The sequence below is a fragment of the Mustelus asterias genome, chromosome 18 (genome assembly GCF_964213995.1).
Source record: "Mustelus asterias chromosome 18, sMusAst1.hap1.1, whole genome shotgun sequence".
NCBI classification, from domain to species: domain Eukaryota; kingdom Metazoa; phylum Chordata; class Chondrichthyes; order Carcharhiniformes; family Triakidae; genus Mustelus; species Mustelus asterias.
The window spans coordinates 78,644,457-78,663,885 of NC_135818.1; positions in this window are offsets into that span (position 1 = coordinate 78,644,457).

The following is a 19,429-nucleotide window of genomic DNA, read 5'->3' on the forward strand; positions in this document are numbered from 1 at the left end:
CAAGTGGGCACTTTCTCCTGGGTGGGGCAGTGGGGGCGGGGCAGGCGGGAAGGTGGGAGGTGCGGTGCTGGGGGCGGGGGGGTGGGAGGTGCGGTGCTGGGGGCGGGGGGGGGAGTTTAGCAGCAGATCGGGTGCTGATGGGTAGAGTTTGCTGATGTCAGGGAGACAGAAACAGACAATCTGAGTGATATGTGGTCAGAAAAAGTAAAGTTTATTTATTAGTCACGAGTACGCTTACATTAACACTGCAATGAAGTTACTGTGAAAATCCCCTAGCCGCCACACTCCGGCGCCTGTTCGGGTACACTGAGGGAGAATTTAGCACGGCCAGTGCACCTAACCAGCACGTCTTTCAGACTGTGGGAGGAAACCGGAGCACCCGGAGGAAACCCACGCAGACACGGGGAGAACATGCAGACTCCACACAGACAGTGACCCGAGCCGGGAATCAAACCCTGGTCCCTGGCGCTGTGAAGCAGCAGTGCTAACCATTGTGCCACCGTGCCGCCCCTGGACCCGCACCCTGGTGGCGGTGTGGGGCAAGTATGACACCAAACGGTCGCAAACAGTCCAGTTACCAGCAAGAGGGATGGAGACAGTAGCGATGGAGCAAAATTTGTGTCGGGAACATGAAGAGAATGGCTAAAAGCAAATTACTGGGATGCTGGAATCTGAAACCAAAAGAGAAAATGCTGGAAAATCTCAGCAGGTCTGGCAGCATCTGTAAGGAGAGAAAAGAGCTGATGTTTCGAGTCCAGACGACCCTTTGTCGAAGCTAAAAGGCAGAGAAAGTGGGAGATATTTATACTGCAGGGTGAGAGAATGAAAGATGAGTCATAGCCACAGAAACCAGGGGAAAGGCTGCTAATGGCAGTCATAGAAATCATAGAAACCCTACAGTGCAGAAGGAGGCCATTCGGCCCATCGAGTCTGCACCAACCACAATCCCACCCAGGCCCTACCCCCACATATTTACCCGCTAAACCCTCTAACGTACACATCCCAGGACACTAAGGGGCAATTTTTAACCAAGCCAATCAACCTAACCCGCACATCTTTGGACTGTGGGAGGAAACCGGAGCACCCGGAGGAAACCCACGCAGATACGAGGAGAATGTGCAAACTCCACACAGACAGTGACCCGAGCCAGGAATCGAACCCGGAACCCTGGAGCTGTGAAGCAGCAGTGCTAACCACTGTGCTACCGTGCCGCACAGGGAGTCCATAGAGAGAATAAAGGGTGTGAATGGCCAAACGGCAGAGAAGCTAAAATCAGAGGGTAAACTGTGACAGATGAAGATGTGGGGGATGGGGGGGAATGGGTGGGACAGAGGTAAAATTCTGAAAAAGGGGGAGGGGGAAGCAAAGGGGGAGAAAGGAAGGAAAGGGGGGATAAAGTAGGGTGAAAGAGTGGGGGGAAAGAAAAATGAAGAAAGACAATAAAGAAATAAAAGGTAGAGAACAGTAAAAAATTAAATAAAATAGAATGAAAACAAAGGATCGAGGTGGGGTGGAGCAAATCATCTGAAGTTGTTGAATTCGATGTTGAGACCGGAAGGCTGTAAAGTGCCTGGCCGGAAGGTGAGATGCTGTTCCTCCAGTTTGCGTTGAGCTTCACTGGAACATTGCAGCAGGCCAAGGAGAGACATATGGGCATGGGAGCAGGTTAATGTGTTAAAATGGCAAGCAATCGGAAGGTCAGGGTTCTGATTGCACACAGACAGAAGATGCTCAGCAAAGCGATCACCCAGTCCAAGCTTGGTCTCTCCAATATAGAAGAGACCACATTGGGAGCAACGGATGCATTACGCCAAATTGAAAGAGGTGGAAGTGAAACCCTGCTTAACCTGGAATGAAGAGAATGGCTTCTGTCTTTCCGGAAACCCTTGCTCATGGAGCACTGGATGTCGGACAAGAAACCTGACAATTTCAGGGACAGTGCAGGGGTCGAGAGAGGTGAGACTGAGATGGGAGCTGAGTGTCATCTGTTTACATGTTCGACCTGAATCAAACATCCAGTGTTGCTCAAGCTTAAAGCAATAAGAAAGTGGTGAAGGGAAAATGCTGATGATAGCTCCCCAGCGATGCTGCATAATTCATGCTGGAAAATGGCTTTTGACTGTCCAGGACATGAATGTGATCTTCCAGGACCAGGCTGGTAATATATCATTCGGGAAGTTGCAGAACACAGTTGCTGATGGAACTTGCGGTCCAAGAGTTGCAATAAAAATGATTTGCTAGCCAGAAAGCATGAAAATATATATGTATGTATGAGGTGCTGGCTGTATATTGCAATGCACAGAGGGGGCTACTGGCATTAATACTTTTGGATAAGCCTGGGTGATTTATAGAAGCTATGGGTCCACTGTAATATAAAGCTGAATAAGGCAGAAGATGGATTATTTGGTTTTGGTAATAGCACGGCCAGATCTTAGTTGGCAATCTAGTTTTATTGCAGTAAGGTCGCATATCCTTATCTTTTGTGTGGCTGATGACAGAAGGTCAACGCTTATTTGCCCCAGTTCTGCACCTGTGAATCAATAGCACCAGTGAAGCGGCAAATGTTTGTCTGACTTCCTAAATTGCCCAGCTCACCGTCTGACAGCAACGTTCGGGGGTAAATCGGGGGAGAGGCGGGGAAGAGGATTCCCCCCCCAGCACTCAGCTCCCTCGCACAGGTGTAGCTGGGAGAGTGATGCAAGTTGCAACAGACTGAGATCACTCTTACTGTCTCCTGCAGCGGCCACCCAGCCAACACAACAATGGCATTCGGATGGCCGAGTGAGGGATTAGCAGGAATAACAAGGAGAAGTCATGAGTTAACCAGCCCTTTGGAGGGGCCAAGGGCAGGAGAGGTGGTAAGATGGCATCAGGAGAGGGAGAAACCAGCAGACTGATGCAAGGACAACCAATTCACGTAATTCATTGGCCAACTGACGGCCACTTTACTGGTGTGAAAACAGACCCCCTCCGTATGGAGAGACAGCCGATAATATCGATCTGATCTTCCAGCAACTTCCCGAGGTGGGGCGGAACCTTTCCTTTTTTAAAAGTTTATTTCTTAGTGTCACAAGTAGGCGTACATTAACACTGCAATGAAGTTCCTGTGAAAATCCCCTAGTCGCCACAGTCCGGCGCCTGTTCGGGTACACACTGAGGGAGAATTTATCATGGCCAATGCACCCGAACCAGCACGTCTTTTGGACTGTGGGAGGAAACCGGAGTGCCCAGAGGAAACCCACGCAGACACGGGGAGAACATGCAGACTCCGCACAGACAGTCACCCAAACCAGGAATCGAACCCGGGTCCCTTGAGCTGTGAGGCAGCAGTGCTAACCCACTGTGCCACTGTGCCCTTCCTGGTGTTTCCCTGTGCCGACTGGTCTCAGACATTGACACCTCTTTGGTCTATTGGTCAGTTTATGCACATGCATTTACACATACGGCAGGGGGTCTGCCCCCAGCCTCATCACCCCCCCCCCCCCACCCCCCACCCTCCGGCCACGGTGTGTTTTGCGGCAGTGGAGGAAACCCACCATTGGCTGCCAGTGGAATCTTCCAGTCCCACCACTGTCAACGGGGTTTCCTGCTGTTCGTACCCTTCGCCGCTGGGAAACCCATGGTATGGCTGTCATCGTCCGGGCTGGATAATCCTGCCAGCGGGAGCAGCCATAGTGTTAAAACTTAGAGGAGCACGACACGTTGACATTGGCTGTTTTTCTGTTCTTTGTCCAGAGAGTGTCGTTCCCATGGCTCTTGTTGCCTTGGTGACTGTTGTTGTTCTATATTCATTGTTGGGGACTTGTGGGACCTCTGGGATTGGTGGTTGTTGTGCACTCAGTACAGTGAGTGAGATTCCTTCTTCCCGATCGTCCGAATGCTACGAAGAAGCAGCTTTATTCGATGAACACATATCCCTGCAGTTGTGCCTGTATCAATGGTCGAGATTTTTCAACTGCTGATTTGAGTTGCCAACTGTGGAATTGTGGTTCATTTTTTCCTCCTGGTACTTATGTCCCTGAAATGTTTTTGATCAGATCTCGCACAGCTTGGTTCACTTCAGTTTATTGTGCAGTTAAAGGATATAGACTCAGCTGGAATCCTGCCCTTCAACTCTGCCAGTTCATCTCTGATGTGACCGCCTTCATTAGTGTGTTTCTGTGAGAGGCTTTATTGACCTGGATCTTAAGATGTCTTCTCCAGAGGCAGACATGTGGCAGTGTCACATGATCATAGCAAGTCAGTTAGTCAATGCAGTGTAGCATCGACTTTCTAAAACATAAACATGCTCAGTCCAGGAGCAATGATAACAATAACTTGCAGTTTTGGATTTTGATGAAAGATCATCGACATCTGCCGTGTTTTTGACATTAAAGTAAATGTCGCCACAGTCCCAGAGGGCCAAAGGCGGCTTTCCTCTTTGAGAGAGAGCTGACTGGTAGTGATTTAACCTGACGGTCATGACACCTCAGGCAAGGGAAAAGGTTGGGAAGGCCGGGCCTCCGTGACTAACCTCAGCCAGGACAGGAATTGAACTGGCACTGTTGGTGTCGCTCTGCATCACTAACCAGCCATCCAGCCAACTGAGCTAGACCGACCCATTAGTTAATTACACATCAAAAATACTTTATGAACAGTAAAACACTCATGGGTGATCCTGAAAGGCACTATATAACAGCAGGATTTGTCTTTCTTTATGCTGAAACCCTCATTTATGCCTTTGTTATCTGACTATTCCTATGCACCCCTGTCTGTCCTTCAATGCCCTGTCCTGCAGAAACTTTAGCTCTCCAAAGCTCTGCTCCCAAGTCAAAGTTCAGAAGTCTGATTTACCCCATCATCAGTGTCTGGTGAAACAACAGTGTTGCAATTCTCATCCAGGTTTTCGAATCCCTGTGAGGCCTCGTCCTCTCTACTTCTGCAATCTCCTCCGGCCCCACAATCCTCTGGGATATCTGTACCCTCTCACCCCATAGCTTCAGCATTCCTGATTTTAATTGTTCCATTCTTGGTGGCTGTGCCATCGCCTGCCGAATCTCTGAGCTTTGGAACTCCCTCTCTCAACCTCTATTTCCTCTTCTAAGACACTGTTTAAAACCTGCATCTGTGAGAACAGGTGGCACAGTGGTTAGCACTGCTGTCTCAGTGTGCTAGGTTCAATTCCAGCCTCGGGTCACTGTCTGTGCGGAGTCTGCACGTTCTCCCTGTGTGTGCATGGGTTTCCTCTGGATGCTCCGGTTTCCTCCCACAGTCCAAAGTAAAGTAAAGTTTATTTATTAGTCACAAGTAATGCTTACATTAACACTGCAATGAAGTTACTGTGAAAATCCCCTAGTCGCCACGCTCCGGCGCCTGTTTGGGTCAATGCACTCTAACCAGCACGTCTTTCGGAAACCGGAGCACCCGGAGGAAATCCACGCAGACACGAGGAGAACGTGCAAACTCCACACAGGCAGTGACCCAACCTGAGAATCTAACCCAGTTCCCTGGCGCTGTGAGGCAGCAGTGCTAACCACTGTACCACCGTGCCGCCCCTGTGTGGGTTAGGTTGATTGGCCATGCGAAATTGACCTTAGTGTCAGGGGGATTACTGGGGTAAATGCGTGGGGTTACAGGAATAGGGCCTGGGTGGGATTATGGTCGGTGCAGACTCGATGGGCTGGATGGCCTCCTTCTGCACTGTAGGGATTCTATGATTGAATCCTTTGGTCGCTATCCTGAATATCTCTGTGGCTTTGTGTCGCTTTAGAACAGTCACGTGAAGCGCCTCGAGAAAGTTTGATTGAAATAAAAATATAAGCTGTTATTGCTGTGATGTTGTAGGGCAGAAGCAGAGGCCACAGAACAGCCGGAGCAGAGCTTCATTAGATAGGACTGCAAGGTTCAGATATATGTTGTTGTAACCCAGTTGAGTTGGTGTGATCAGGAAGGCACTGCCTGAAGGAGTGGTGGAAGCTGATTCAATAGTGACTAACCTTCAAAGGAAAGTTGAACAAATGCCTGAAAGGGAAAACAAATTAAAATCATTAGGATCCTGAGGGGCATTGACAGGGTGGACGTGGACTGAATGTTTCTTCTTGTCAGTGAATCTAGAAGCCGGGGAGGTGACTGTTTAAAAATAAGGGATCGCTCATTTAATCACAGAATCCTACAATGCAGAAAGAGGCCATTCGGCCCCTCAAGTCTGCACTGACCACAATCCCCATAACCCCATGCATTTACCCTAACTAGTCCCCCTGATACTCAGGGACAATTTAACATGGCCAATCTACCTAAGCCACACATCTTTGGACTGTGGGAGGAAACCAGAGCTCCCGGAGGAAACCCACGCAGACACAGGGAGAAAGTACAAACTCCACACGGACAATCACCCAAGCCTGGAATCGAACCCTGGTTTCCTGGCGCCGTGAGGCAGCAGTGCTAACCACTGTGCCACCGCGCCGCCCAAATAAGATGGCGGATGAGCAGAAATGTTGCCTCTCAGAAGGTGGTGAGTCTCTGGAGCCCTCTTCCTCAAAAGGAAGTGAAAACAGAGACTTTGGGGCAAATTTTCTCATCCCGCCCGCCACGGGGGCAGGCCATGGAAAAGTCCGTTGACATCAGGCGGGATTCTCCAGTTTCGGGATGAGCACGGCTGGAAAATTCCGCCCTTTGAATATTTTTAAGGCAGGGCTAGATAGATACTTGATTAACACTGGGGTGAAAGGTTATCGGGGAAGGCAGGAATGTAGGGTTGACATTACAATTGGATCAGCCATGATCATATTAAATGGTGTAACAGGCTCGAAGGTCTGAGTGGTCTACTCCTGAGCCTGATACATCTGTTCATAAATCATGGGTAAAGAACAGAAAAGTCAAACCAATCGAATAGCTCCATTAAAATCCCAGCACAGACACTTTGGGCCAAATGATTTCCTTGAGTGCGGTATCATTTCTTGGATCTGTGATAGGCAGAAATGAGTTACAGACTAGAATTTAATTCAGGTGGTTTATGTAGAGGCTGCTGGATGAGTATCAGTGGACTATATTACTGTAATCCAATTGAGAAGCATCAATGATGGCTTGAAATGTGAGGGGAGGTTTTACAATTTTGCAGCATCTGAACGCTAAGACAAGATTATTGCTTGTAATTCATTTGCTGCCATCGCACACTCTTTACACAGATATTAAAAAGGTAGACGGAAAAATCAGACAGCACATTGAGTTTATCCCTTCTGCCACATTGCAACTTGGCAAAATTACCTCCAAATTTCTCATCCACTCGCAGCCCAATAATCCCCTGGGAGAGACAAAAATATAAATGTAATCCCCTCAAAAAAAAACCCCCATGGCCGATTCAGAAAAAGGAGAGAGTTTGGGAAATTCCTGTCTGACCCCCGAAGGTGATCAGAAAGATCACCTAAAGATAAAGATAAAGGTAAAGATCGGGCGGCACTGTGGCAATGGGTGGCACAGTGGTGAGCACTGCTGCCTCACAGCGCCAGGGACCCGGGTTCAATTCCCAGTTTGGGTCACTGTCTGTGTGGAATTTACATATTCTCCCCGTGTCTGCATGGGTTTCCCTCGGGTGCTCCAGTTTCCTCCCACAGTCTGGAAGACGTGCTGGTTAGGTGCATTGACCCGAACAGGCGCCGGCAACTAGGGGAATTTCACAGTAACTTCATTGCACTGTTAATGTAAGCCTTACTTATGACTAATAAATAAACTTTACTTTACTTTAAAGAAGGTCCAGGAGATAGCGATGGCTACACGGTACATGACCCCACATCCCAACTCGCCACTTAATATCAGCGACTTCCTTGAACATGTCCCACTCCCTACTGAACATTCGCAATAAGTCTGCACATGCCAACTATTCCAAAGATCAATAACCCTCCAGGAAAGGAAAAGCTTTCATCAGTTAACCTAGTCCTGCGCTGACGTAACTTGCATACAAAATGCCTTGCTTGTGCTAAGTTATTGAATTCAAATATTCGGTCCACATACAAAGAACAAAGAACAAAGAACAGTACAGCACAGGAAACAGGCCCTTCGGCCCTCCAAGCCTGTGCCGCTCATTGGTCCAACTAGACCAATCGTTTGTATCCCTCCATTCCCAGACTGCTCATGTGACTATCCAGGTAAGTCTTAAACGATGTCAGCGTGCCTGCCTCCACCACCCTACTTGGCAGCGCATTCCAGGCCCCCACCACCCTCTGTGTAAAAAACATCCCTCTGATATCTGAGTTATACTTCGCCCCTCTCACCTTGAGCCCGTGACCCCTCGTGAACGTCACTTCTGATCTGGGAAAAAGCTTCCCACCGTTTACCCTATCTATCCCCTTCATAATCTTGTACACCTCTATTAGATCTCCCCTCATTCTCCGTCTTTCCAGGGAGAACAACCCCAGTTTACCCAATCTCTCCTCATAGCTGAGACCCTCCATACCAGGCAACATCCTGGTAAACCTTCTCTGCTCTCTAACACCTCCACGTCCTTCTGGTAGTGCGGCGACCAGAACTGGACGCAGTACTCCAAATGTGGCCTAACCAGCGTTCTATACAGCTGCATCATCAGACTCCAGCTTTTATACTCTATACCCCGTCCTATAAAGGCAAGCATACCATATGCCTTCTTCACCACCTTCTCCACCTGTGTTGCCACCTTCAAGGATTTGTGGACTTGCACACCTAGGTCCCTCTGTGTTTCTATACTCCTGATGACTCTGCCATTTATTGCATAACTCCTCCCTACATTATTTCTTCCAAAATGCATCACTTCGCATTTATCCGGATTAAACTCCATCTGCCACCTCTCCGCCCAATTTTCCAGCCTCTCTATATCCTGCTGTATTGCCCGACAATGCTCTTCGCTATCCGCAAGTCCAGCCATCTTCGTGTCATCCACAAACTTGCTGATTACACCAGTTACACCTTCTTCCAAATCATTTATATATATCACAAATAGCAGAGGTCCCAGTACAGAGCCCTGCGGAACACCACAGGTCACAGACCTCCAGCCGGAAAAAGACCCTTCGACCACTACCCTCTGTCTCCTATGGCCAAGCCAGTTCTCCACCCATCTAGCCACTTCTCCTTGTATCCCATGAGCCTTAACCTTCTTAACCAACCTGCCATGTGGGACTTTGTCAAATGCCTTACTGAAATCCATATAGACGACATCCACGGCCCTTCCTTCATCAACCGTTTTTGTCACTTCTTCAAAAAACTCCACCAAATTTGTAAGGCACGACCTCCCTCTTACAAAACCATGCTGTCTGTCACTAATGAGATTGTTCCGTTCTAAATGCACATACATCCTGTCTCTAAGAATCCTCTCCAACAACTTCCCTACCACGGACGTCAAGCTCACCGGCCTATAATTTCCTGGGTTATCCCTGCCACCCTTCTTAAACAACGGGACCACATTTGCTATCCTCCAAACCTCAGGGACCTCACCCGTGTCCAAAGAAGCGACAAAGATTTCCGTCAGAGGCCCAGCAATTTCATCTCTCGTCTCCCTGAGCAGTCGAGGATAGATGCCATCAGGCCCTGGGGCTTTGTCAGTTTTAAAGTTCCCTAAAAAACCTAACACTTCCTCTCTTGTAATGGAGATTTTCTCTAACGGGTCAACACCTCCCTCCGAGACACTCCCGGTTAACACGCCCCTCTCCTTCGTGAATACCGATGCAAAGTATTCATTTAGGATCATACACTCAGTCTAGTTCCTTCACCGTGCTGAATGCTTTGGGCAAGTCTCCCTTACGTTTAAGTAAATTTTATTTATTAGTCACAAGTGAGGCTTACATTAACACTGCAATGAAGCCACACTCCGGCACCTGTTCGGGTCAATGCACCTAACCAGCACATCTTCCACACTGTTGGAGAAAACCGGAGCACCCGGAGGAAACCCTCGCAGACACGGGGAGAATGTGCAAACTCCACACAGACAGTGACCCAAGCTGGGAATCGAACCGGGGTCGCTGGTGCTGTGAGGCAGTAGTGCTAACCACTGTGCCACCGTGCCGCCCATTTCAGCAGCGTAAGGATCCAGTTCTACATCTATCATGATAGCTGAGTGATTCTAAAGCAGATATAGATGAATTTGCCATCCCCTGGACAGTTTGTAGGGTTATTATGGCTGGAATTTTCCCAAACAAATTCTAACTGTTGAATTTGTGGGAAAACTGGCTCAATCCCTGCCAGCCCGGGACCCCTGCAGTGCTGCCCCCCCAACACCCCCATGGCCCGATGACGTCCCCCCCAACCATTTCCAGGCCAGCCTCAACCCCCTCTCCCGGACCGCCCCGATCTCCAAACCCCCCACGCCACCCACCCCCGCGGTGCCAATCCCCACACAGGCTGTCATCAGCTATGTACATAGAGGAACCTCCCACAGTCTCTGTGGGCAGGTGCTGATATCTGAGGGAGGCCTGACTTGTGCAGAATAAAGACATCAATGTAGCTTCCTTGATGCCTTTCCACAGTCCACGTGGGTTCACGCACAATGCCGTTAGGGAGAGAATTCCAGGATTCTGACCCAGCGACTGCGAAGGAATGTCGATATATTTCCAAGCAGGATGGTGAGTGACTTGGAGGGGAACTGGCAGATGGTGGTGTTCCCATATATCCGTTGCCCTTGCCTTTCTAGATGGAAGTGATCGTGGGTTTGGAAAATGCTGTCTAAGGATCTTTGGTGAATTGCTGCAGTGCATCTTGTAGATAGTGCACACTGCTGCTACTGAGCATTGGTGGTGGAGGGATTGAATGTTTGTAGATGTGGTCCCAATCAAGCGGGCTGCTTTGTCCTGGATGGTGTCAAGCTTCTTGAGTGTTGTTGGAGCTGCACCCATCCAGGTAAGTGGGGAGTATTCCATCACACTCCTGACTTGTGCCTTGTAGATAGTGGACAGGCTTTGGGGAGTCAGGAGGTGAGTTACTCACCACAGTATTACTACTCTCTGATCTGCTCTTGTAGCCACTGTGTTTATGTGGTGAGCCCAGTTGAGGTTCTGTTCAATGGTAACCCCAAGGACAACTGTTAATCTCTTGCCAATTATACTGTTAAGATGCAGAGAAACAGGTGATGGGTATTAATTGTCATTGAGCATGTATAAATAGGGAATTTCTGCAGCTAGGCATGTGCCTGGATGGCCCTGGAGAGGGAGGGAGCAATGTCCGCCAGACACTGAGGGGCAGCAGAGGGGCAGAGGTGCATCATCAGCCTGGGGAACTTTATTTCAATTTCATTTGATATGTTTCCATTTCCAGTGTTCCTTTAAGGGAACCTGTTGGTTTGGAAGAGAGCATGTAAGTAGGGGCTAGCTGGGAGATGGGTGTGTGAGTATCAGCGAGTCAATAAACTCCCTCAGTAAAGGAAAACTCTGTCTGTTTGGTTTTGGCTTCACCAACCAGTTTGGATCCTTTTCACAAATCCCATTGCTCATCCTTTACTCTTATCACACCACTTTCAGGGGGTGAGTTACCCACTGCAGAATCCCCAGCCACAATATTTATGTGGTTTGTTCAATAGTGACCATGCTCCACCGCCCATCCCCCACCCTCCCGCCAAGATATTGCTAATGGCAGGGGGAAAGGTGGGAATCCGCGATGGGAAATGCAGTTGAATGATAACCGGCGATGGTTAGATTCTCCTTTGTTGGAGATGGTCTTTGCCTGGCACCCATGTGGCACGAATGTTACTTGCCACTTATCAGCCTTGGCCTGAATGTTGTCTCAGTTTTCTTTTTATTCATTCATGGGGCATAGATGTCGCTGGCTGGCCAGCATTTATTGCCCATCCCCAGTTACCCAAGAGCAGTTGAGAGTCAACCACATTGCTGTGACTCTGAAGTCACATGTAGGCCAGACCGGGTAAGAACAGCAGATTTCCTTCCCGAAAGGACATTAGTGAACCAGAAGGGTTTTTCCAACAATCGACAATGGTTTCATGGTCATCAGTGGATTCTTAAATCCAGATTTTATTTTTAATTGAATTCAAATTCCACCATCTGCCTTGGCGAGATTCGAACCCAGGTCCCCAGAACATTAGCTGAGTTTCTGGATTAATAGTCGAGCGATAATACCAATAGGCCATCACCTCTCCCGTGCCCATAGGCAGGTCCTGCTGCATATGGGCATGGACTGCTTCAGTATCTGAGGAGTCACGAATGGTGCTGAACATTGTGCAGTCATTAGTGAACATCCCCTCTCCTGAGGATGATTGAGGGAAGGTCAATGAGGAAGTAGCTGAAAATGGTTGGGCCTAGGACGCTACTAAACACTGCGCCAAGCAGCGCATGTGGTGATTCTATAATCTTTGTATTTCAAATGATAGCCAATAGTTCAATGATTTTGCGAGTTTATTGGTGTTGTACTCAGGCTTACCCATCATCTGAATGCACCTCTCACCATAATTTACCTCAGTTATTTATTGAGTGATTTATTAGTGTCACAAGTAGTCTTACATTAACACTGCATTGAAGTTACTGTGAAAATCTCCTAGTCGCCATTCTCCTGCGCCTGTTCGGGTACACTGAGGGAGAATTTAGCACGGCCAATGCACCTAACTGGTATATCTTTCAGACTGTGGGAGGGAACCGGAGCACCCGGAGGAAACCCACACAGACATGAGGAGAACGTGCAAACTCCACACAGACAGTGACCCAAGCTGGGAATCGAACCCGAGTTCTTTGAGCTGTGAGGCAGCAGTGCTAACCACTGTGCCACCGTGCCGCCCACCCTTCAATCAACCTTTTAATCTCGGAGAAGAAAGTGACCCAAAATCAGATTCTGTGCATAACAGTTAACTGGCTGATGCCCCGAGGTGAGAGACATTTTCACCCACTGCTGAAGAATAGAGTAATATTTCAACCAATTTTTAACAGGGAAACTCACAGAAGTATAGGTTTAATAATGGTGATTGATGAGAATTATATTAAGTTACTGAATATCAATAAATATGATGATAGTTGGCAGTGCTGCAAGCAATAATAGTAACAGTAAATGTCACTTCAGAAAGGTTGCTCCCATTGTAAATCAGAGATGCTTATTTTTGACTGTAAATCAAAAAGTTCTTTTGAACACGAGGTTTGCCAGCTGCTTTGGTGAATAAACGCATTGCCCTGAGCCCTATGGAATAATGTGGAGATGCCGGCGTTGGACTGGGGTAAGCACAGTACGAAGTCTCACAACACCAGGTTAAAGTCCAACATGTTTATTTGGTAGCACAAGCTTTCGGAGTGTCGCTCCTTCATCAGGCTGGTGAAGAGTTATCTTCACAAACAGGGCATATAAAGACACAAACTCAATTTACAAGATCATGGTTGGAATGCGAGTCTTTACAGGTAATCAAGTCTTAAAGGTACAGACAATGTGAGTGGAGAGAGGGTTAAGCACAGGTTAAAAAGATGTGTATTGTCTCCAGCCAGGACAGTCAGTGAGATTTTGCAAGCCCAGGCAAGTCGTGGAGTTACAGATAGTGTGACATGAACCCAAGATCCCGGTTGAGGCTGTCCTCATGTGTGCGGAACTTGGCGATCGGTTTTTGCTCGGCGATTCTGCGTTGTCGTGTATCATGAAGGTCGCCTTGGAGAAAGCTTACCCGAAGATCAGAGGCTGAATGCCCGTGACTGCTGAAGTGTTCCCCGACTGGAAGGGAACTTACTCCTGCCTGGTGATTGTTGAGCGGTGTTCATTCATCCTTATGGAATAGCAAGGACACTGCCCGGGAGCCCTGGTGGGATTCTGCCTTGGGAGCAATTGGAATTTTTGCGGTCTTAGGTTTTAGGATAGTGGAAGTGACAGGTTTACCTGAGGTTAGCACCCGGCTCATGAGAGCTCTGGGGTTGTGAAGCAACAGCCTGTGCCTGTCTCTGATGTAGAAGGAGCTAACGCCTGTGCTTTGAGCTGGAGCAGGCTTTGCATTGGGAAGGGAAGTGGAGTCAGTAACCGGAGTGTTCTATCCCAAGAAAGAACTTCAGTGTTTGGTTCCGAATGAATAGGATCATTTTAGCTGAGGGATTCATTTCTACCTGTGTTGGAACAGGAGATGAGAGAATGAATTGTCCAACTCCACACCTTCCACTAGGAGGTCCTCAAACTCTCAGAGCGGAGATCAAAAGATTATTTATTAGTCACAAGTAAGGCTCACTGCAATGAAGTTACTGTGAAATTCCCCCAGTCGCCACACTCCGGTGGCTGTTCGGGTTAATGCACCTAACCAGCACGTCTTTCAGAATGTGGGAGGAAACCAGAGTACCCGGAGGAAACCCACGCAGACATGGGGAGAATGTGCAAACTCCACACAGACAGTGACCCAAGCTGGGAATTGAACCCAGATCCCTGGCGATGTGAGGCAGCAGTGCTAACCAATGTGCCACTGTACCACCGTGCCGCCCCAATTGTGCATATGTCATGATCGTATCTGCTTCCGCTCCCTCTCCCGGCAGCAAATTCCAGGCACCCACCACCCTCTGTGTAAAAAACTTGCCTCGTACATCTCCTTTAAACTTTGCCCCTCATGACCAGAGACATTCGGCCTTGGAATTTGAAAATGTTGCCTCATCCCACGGAATGATAGAATCGAAAACAACAACTTTATATAGCACCCTTAATATAGTAAAACATCCCAAATTGCTTCAAAGCATCGTTAGGCACGTCAGGCCTAACATCAGGCACCGGGGCACGTAAGGGGGATATTAGGACAGGGGATGTAGGTTTCAGGAGTTGTCTTCAAGGAGGAGAGAGAAGTGGAGAGAATTCCAAAGTTCTGGGCCTTGACAGCTAAAGACACGGCCAAAGATGTTGCAGTGATGAAAATTCAGGAATGCACAGGATGGAGTCATCCTTCCAATGAGTCTGTGCTGGCTGGTAGGAAGAGTTTTCCAATCAGTCTCACTCCTCCCCTTTCTTTCCCCATCGCCCTGCAAAATTACTCCTTCTCAAATTCACATCACTTTTCGGAAGAGGCCATTCATCCTGCTTCTGCTCCGTACGTCAGACATTCCCGATCACCGCCACCTTGCTGCTCTTCATTCCCTGGGTTTTAATTATCTTCAATCCGTGTCCTCTGCTCATCAATCCTCTTGTCCTTGGAAACAGGTTTTCCCTATCTATTTCTATCAGAAACCCCCTTGTGAATCGGATTAGAGTCACAGCACCATTAATCTGATCAATACGACCAAATCCCACTAATCAAAAACGGAGACATATTGGCTGCCGACGCGGCGAGGGCAAATTGAACATTCCAGATGGATGATTACTATAAATGACGATCACTAAATCAAATTACGTGTAACATTTTGTAACATTTCCGATACTCTGACAATTCAGCAGAGTCTACTTCCTCTTAATCAAAGTCACTTTTAATAAACATTAGTGTTTAATGACTGTCTCTGATTGTGTTTGGCACTGGTGTGTCTCACCGGGTACAGAGTGGTATTTACTATTCCAATCCACTGGAGGGGCAAACGCCAGTGTCTAGGAATGAACGATCGTAATATCAGTGTATAAACACCGAGGGTGGAATCTTACACTCCCCCATCGAGGGGTTAGCAGGCGGCTGAGGCTGGTAGGGTTCCTCGGACAGCCTTCCCACCGCACTCCCGTCTGCCCTCACCCCAGATTGAGGCCCTTGTGGCCAATTATTGGGTTAGGGTGCCTGGACATCGCTGCCGGGGGAGGTAGTGGAAGCCAGAAAATCACCCTGCTCTTGTCTAGGCTGGGAACGAGGGATTGAGGGAGGCACCTCCATCAACAACCTCCTTTTAATATCGGGCACCACCTACAATGGCTGCTCCCTATGGGTGGATGCCCCCTGTGGGTGCTCCCTGTGGGGGCACCCTAACAAACCCCTCCCTTCCCCCCCCCCCCCCCCGCCATCGCCCCCCCACCTCTCCAACCCCGCACGCTCCCTCAGCCTAAGGCTTCCTGCACTTACCTGGTCCTGAACCCTGGGGTTCAGTCATGGGGACTGCTTGTAGTTCCAGCAGTGGCAACTACTGCTTCCAGGGCTGCTGAGACTGAAGCAGCTGGGTGATCGGATTGGCTCTCTCTGAGGTGGGACTTGCTCTCGAGTGAGGGGGTGGAAATCCCAGCTCCAGCTGATTAACGCTCCTTGGAATGTTCACTGGCTACGGGGCAGCCAATAATGATGGGAATACATCCCCTGCTGGCTCTTCAATTAACGCCACCATCCGAAAAAATCCGAATTCAGTTTTATGGCGAACCTCTCCTTGCACCTTAACCCGAGCATTTGGAACGCAAATATCATTCGTCACTCTGACTTACCCTTTGCTGGGAAGCCAACGCTTTGAATTTGATGTTCGAGTCCCAAGAGAGTGCCTCTCAAGGAGTTCCAGGGTCAGATTCCTGACCTTTGACCCAATGACAACAACCTGCACATTCAGCAGGAGCCAAGTGACGCTATCTAACTTGACCGAGGGTCGTTCATCTGCTGATTGGTGGAGGAGCTTTAGGCCCACACTTAACTGAAAGTCCGTGGCTGAGTGTATTCACTGATGGACTGACTCAATCCTTATCAACAAGCACAGTATCTTTGTTTAAAGGGACTGCCTCTGACCATGGTACTGTCAGAGTACAGCAGACTGGTGGGGGCCATGGTACTTTACTAAGGTGTGCCTTTATCTGTTCCACTATTAGAGGCTGTGCCTTCAGATGTCTGGGCTGGAGTTCCCTTCTTAAACATCTCTGCCTCTCTCCCCTCCTTTAAAGCACTCACAGTAGCACAGAAGTTAGCACTGCTGCCTCACAGTACCAGGGACCTGGATTCAATTCCTGGCTTGGTCACTGTCTGTGCAGAATCTGCATGTTCTCTGCGTGTCTGCGTGGGTTTCCTCTGGATGCTCCAGTTTCCTCCCACAGTCCGAAAGACGTGCTGGTTAGGTGCATTGGCCATGCTAAATTCTCCTTCAGTGTACCTGAACAGGCACTGGAGTGTAGCAACTAAGGGATTTTCACAGTAACTTCATTGCAGCGTTAATGTAAGCCTATTTGTGACACTAATAAATAAACTGAACTTTGAACTCCATTGCAAAGCCTTTAGTCATCTATTCTATCATAGACTCATAGAATCCTACTGCAGAAGGAGGCCATTCGGCCACAATCCCACCCAGGCCCTATACCGTAACCCCACATATTTACCCAGCTAAACCCCTGACACTAAGGGGCAATTTAGCATGGCCAATCCACCTAACGCGCACATCTTGGGACTGTGGGAGGAAACCGGAGCACCCGGAGGAAACCCACGCAGACACGGGAGAACGTGCAAACTCCGCACAGACCTGAGGCTGGAATTGAACCCAGGTCCCTGGCGCTGTGAGGCAGCAGTACTAACCACTGTGCCACCTTGCCGCCCCCAATATTCTAATATCATCTCATATGGCTGGGTATCAAACTTTGTTTGCTAACACCCCTGCAAAGCACCTTGATATTTGTTATTACCTTCAAGGTTCTATACGAATTGGTTTGATTAGTAAGTTTGCGGACGACACAAAGGCTGGTGGAGATGCGGATAGCGATGAGGACTATCAGAGGATACAGCAGGATATAGATCAGTTGGAGGCTTCGGTGGAGAGATGGCAGATGGAGTTTAATCCGGACATGCAGTTCTGGTCACCTCACTATAAGAAGGATGTGGAAGCGCTGGAAAGAGTGCAGAGGAGATTTACCAGGATGCTGCCTGGTTTGGAGGGTAGGTCTTATGAGGAAAGGTTGAGGGAGCTAGGGCTGTTCTCTCTGGAGCGGAGGAGGCTGAGGGGAGACTTAATAGAGGTTTATAAAATGATGAAGGGGATAGATAGAGTGAACGTTCAAAGACTATTTCCTCGGGTGGATGGAGCTATTACAAGGGGGCATAACTATAGGGTTCATGGTGGGAGATATAGGAAGGATATCAGAGGTAGGTTCTTTACGCAGAGAGTGGTTGGGGTGTGGAATGGACTGCCTGCAGTGATAGTGGAGTCAGACACTTTAGGAACATTTAAGTGGTTATTGGATAGGCACATGGAGCACACCAGGATGATAGGGAGTGGGATACCTTGATCTTGGTTTCAGATAAAGCTCGGCACAACATCGTGGGCCGAAGGGCCTGTTCTGTGCTGTACTGTTCTATGTTCTATGTTCTAAATGTGAGGTAATGCATTTTGGAAGCTCTAAAAAAGATAGGAAATATACAGTAAATGGCAGAACCCTTAAGAGTATTGATAAGCAGAGGGATCTGGGTGTACAGATACACAGGTCACTGGAAGTGGCAACGCAGGTGGAGAAGGTAGTCAAGAAAGCATACGGCATGCTTGCCTTCATCGGCCGGGGCATTGAGTTTAAAAATTGGCAAGTCATGTTCCAGCTTTATAGAACCTTAGTTAGGCCGCACTTGGAATATAGTGTTCAATTCTGGTCGCCACACTACCAGAAGGATGTGGAGGCTTTGGAGAGGGTACAGAAAAGATTTACCAGGATGTTGCCTGGCATCGATGGCATTAGCTATGAGGAGAGGTTGGAGAAACTTGATTTGTTCTCACTGGAACAACGGAGGTTGAGGGGCGACCTGATAGCAGTCTACAAGATTATGAGAGGCATGGACAGAGTGGATAGTCAGAAGTTTTTTCCCAGTGTGGAAGAGTCAATTACTAGGGGGCACAGGTTTAATGTGTGAGGGGCAAGGTTTAAAGGAGATGTACGAGGCAGGTTTCTTACACAGAGGGCGGTGGGTGCCTGGAACTCGCTGCCGGGGGAGGGAGTGGAAGCAGATACGATAGTGAGTTTTAAGGGGCATCTGGACAAATACGTGAATAGGATGGGAATAGAGGGATATGGTCCCTGGAAGGGTAGGGGGTTTTAGTTCAGTCGGGCAGCATGGTCGGCGCAGGCTTGGAGGGCCGAAGGGCCTGTTCCTGTGCTGTAATTTTCTTTGTTCTTTGTTTGTTGAATGCAGGTTGATGTTGTTATCTCAGCATAACGCCCCGTTCCTCTCGGTAACACAAACTATTGACTCACCACGTATTTAATTTTGTGGCAGTGCCCTGGGCACAATGATTATCTTTAAAAAGGTGGAGTCGCTCTATTCCATACAGACATTTCCCCGCAGCAGTGAGGGGTGTCATCAGGACGTGATTGTCCGCCTCAGTCTAAGCTCCACGTTCCACTCTCTTGTGCTGGGCTATCTGTGAGGACCAGAGTCACACCTCCTGGGTCGAGGCAAACACTCGGGGATCATCCCCACACCTCACCCTGAGCGGAACGGTTAGTGCAATCACTTTCCGAGAACGCCTGGGAACATCACCGCCTCCACTCAGCCTCCCAACTAATTAGAATTTACCGGCAGTAAGTTGCAATGCTGTGACAGATGCTGCATCAAATACAATGCAATGTTTGGACGGGGCTGGTTTAACTGATGGGTAAATATAGCCTGCCCCTCAGGGCTACTGCG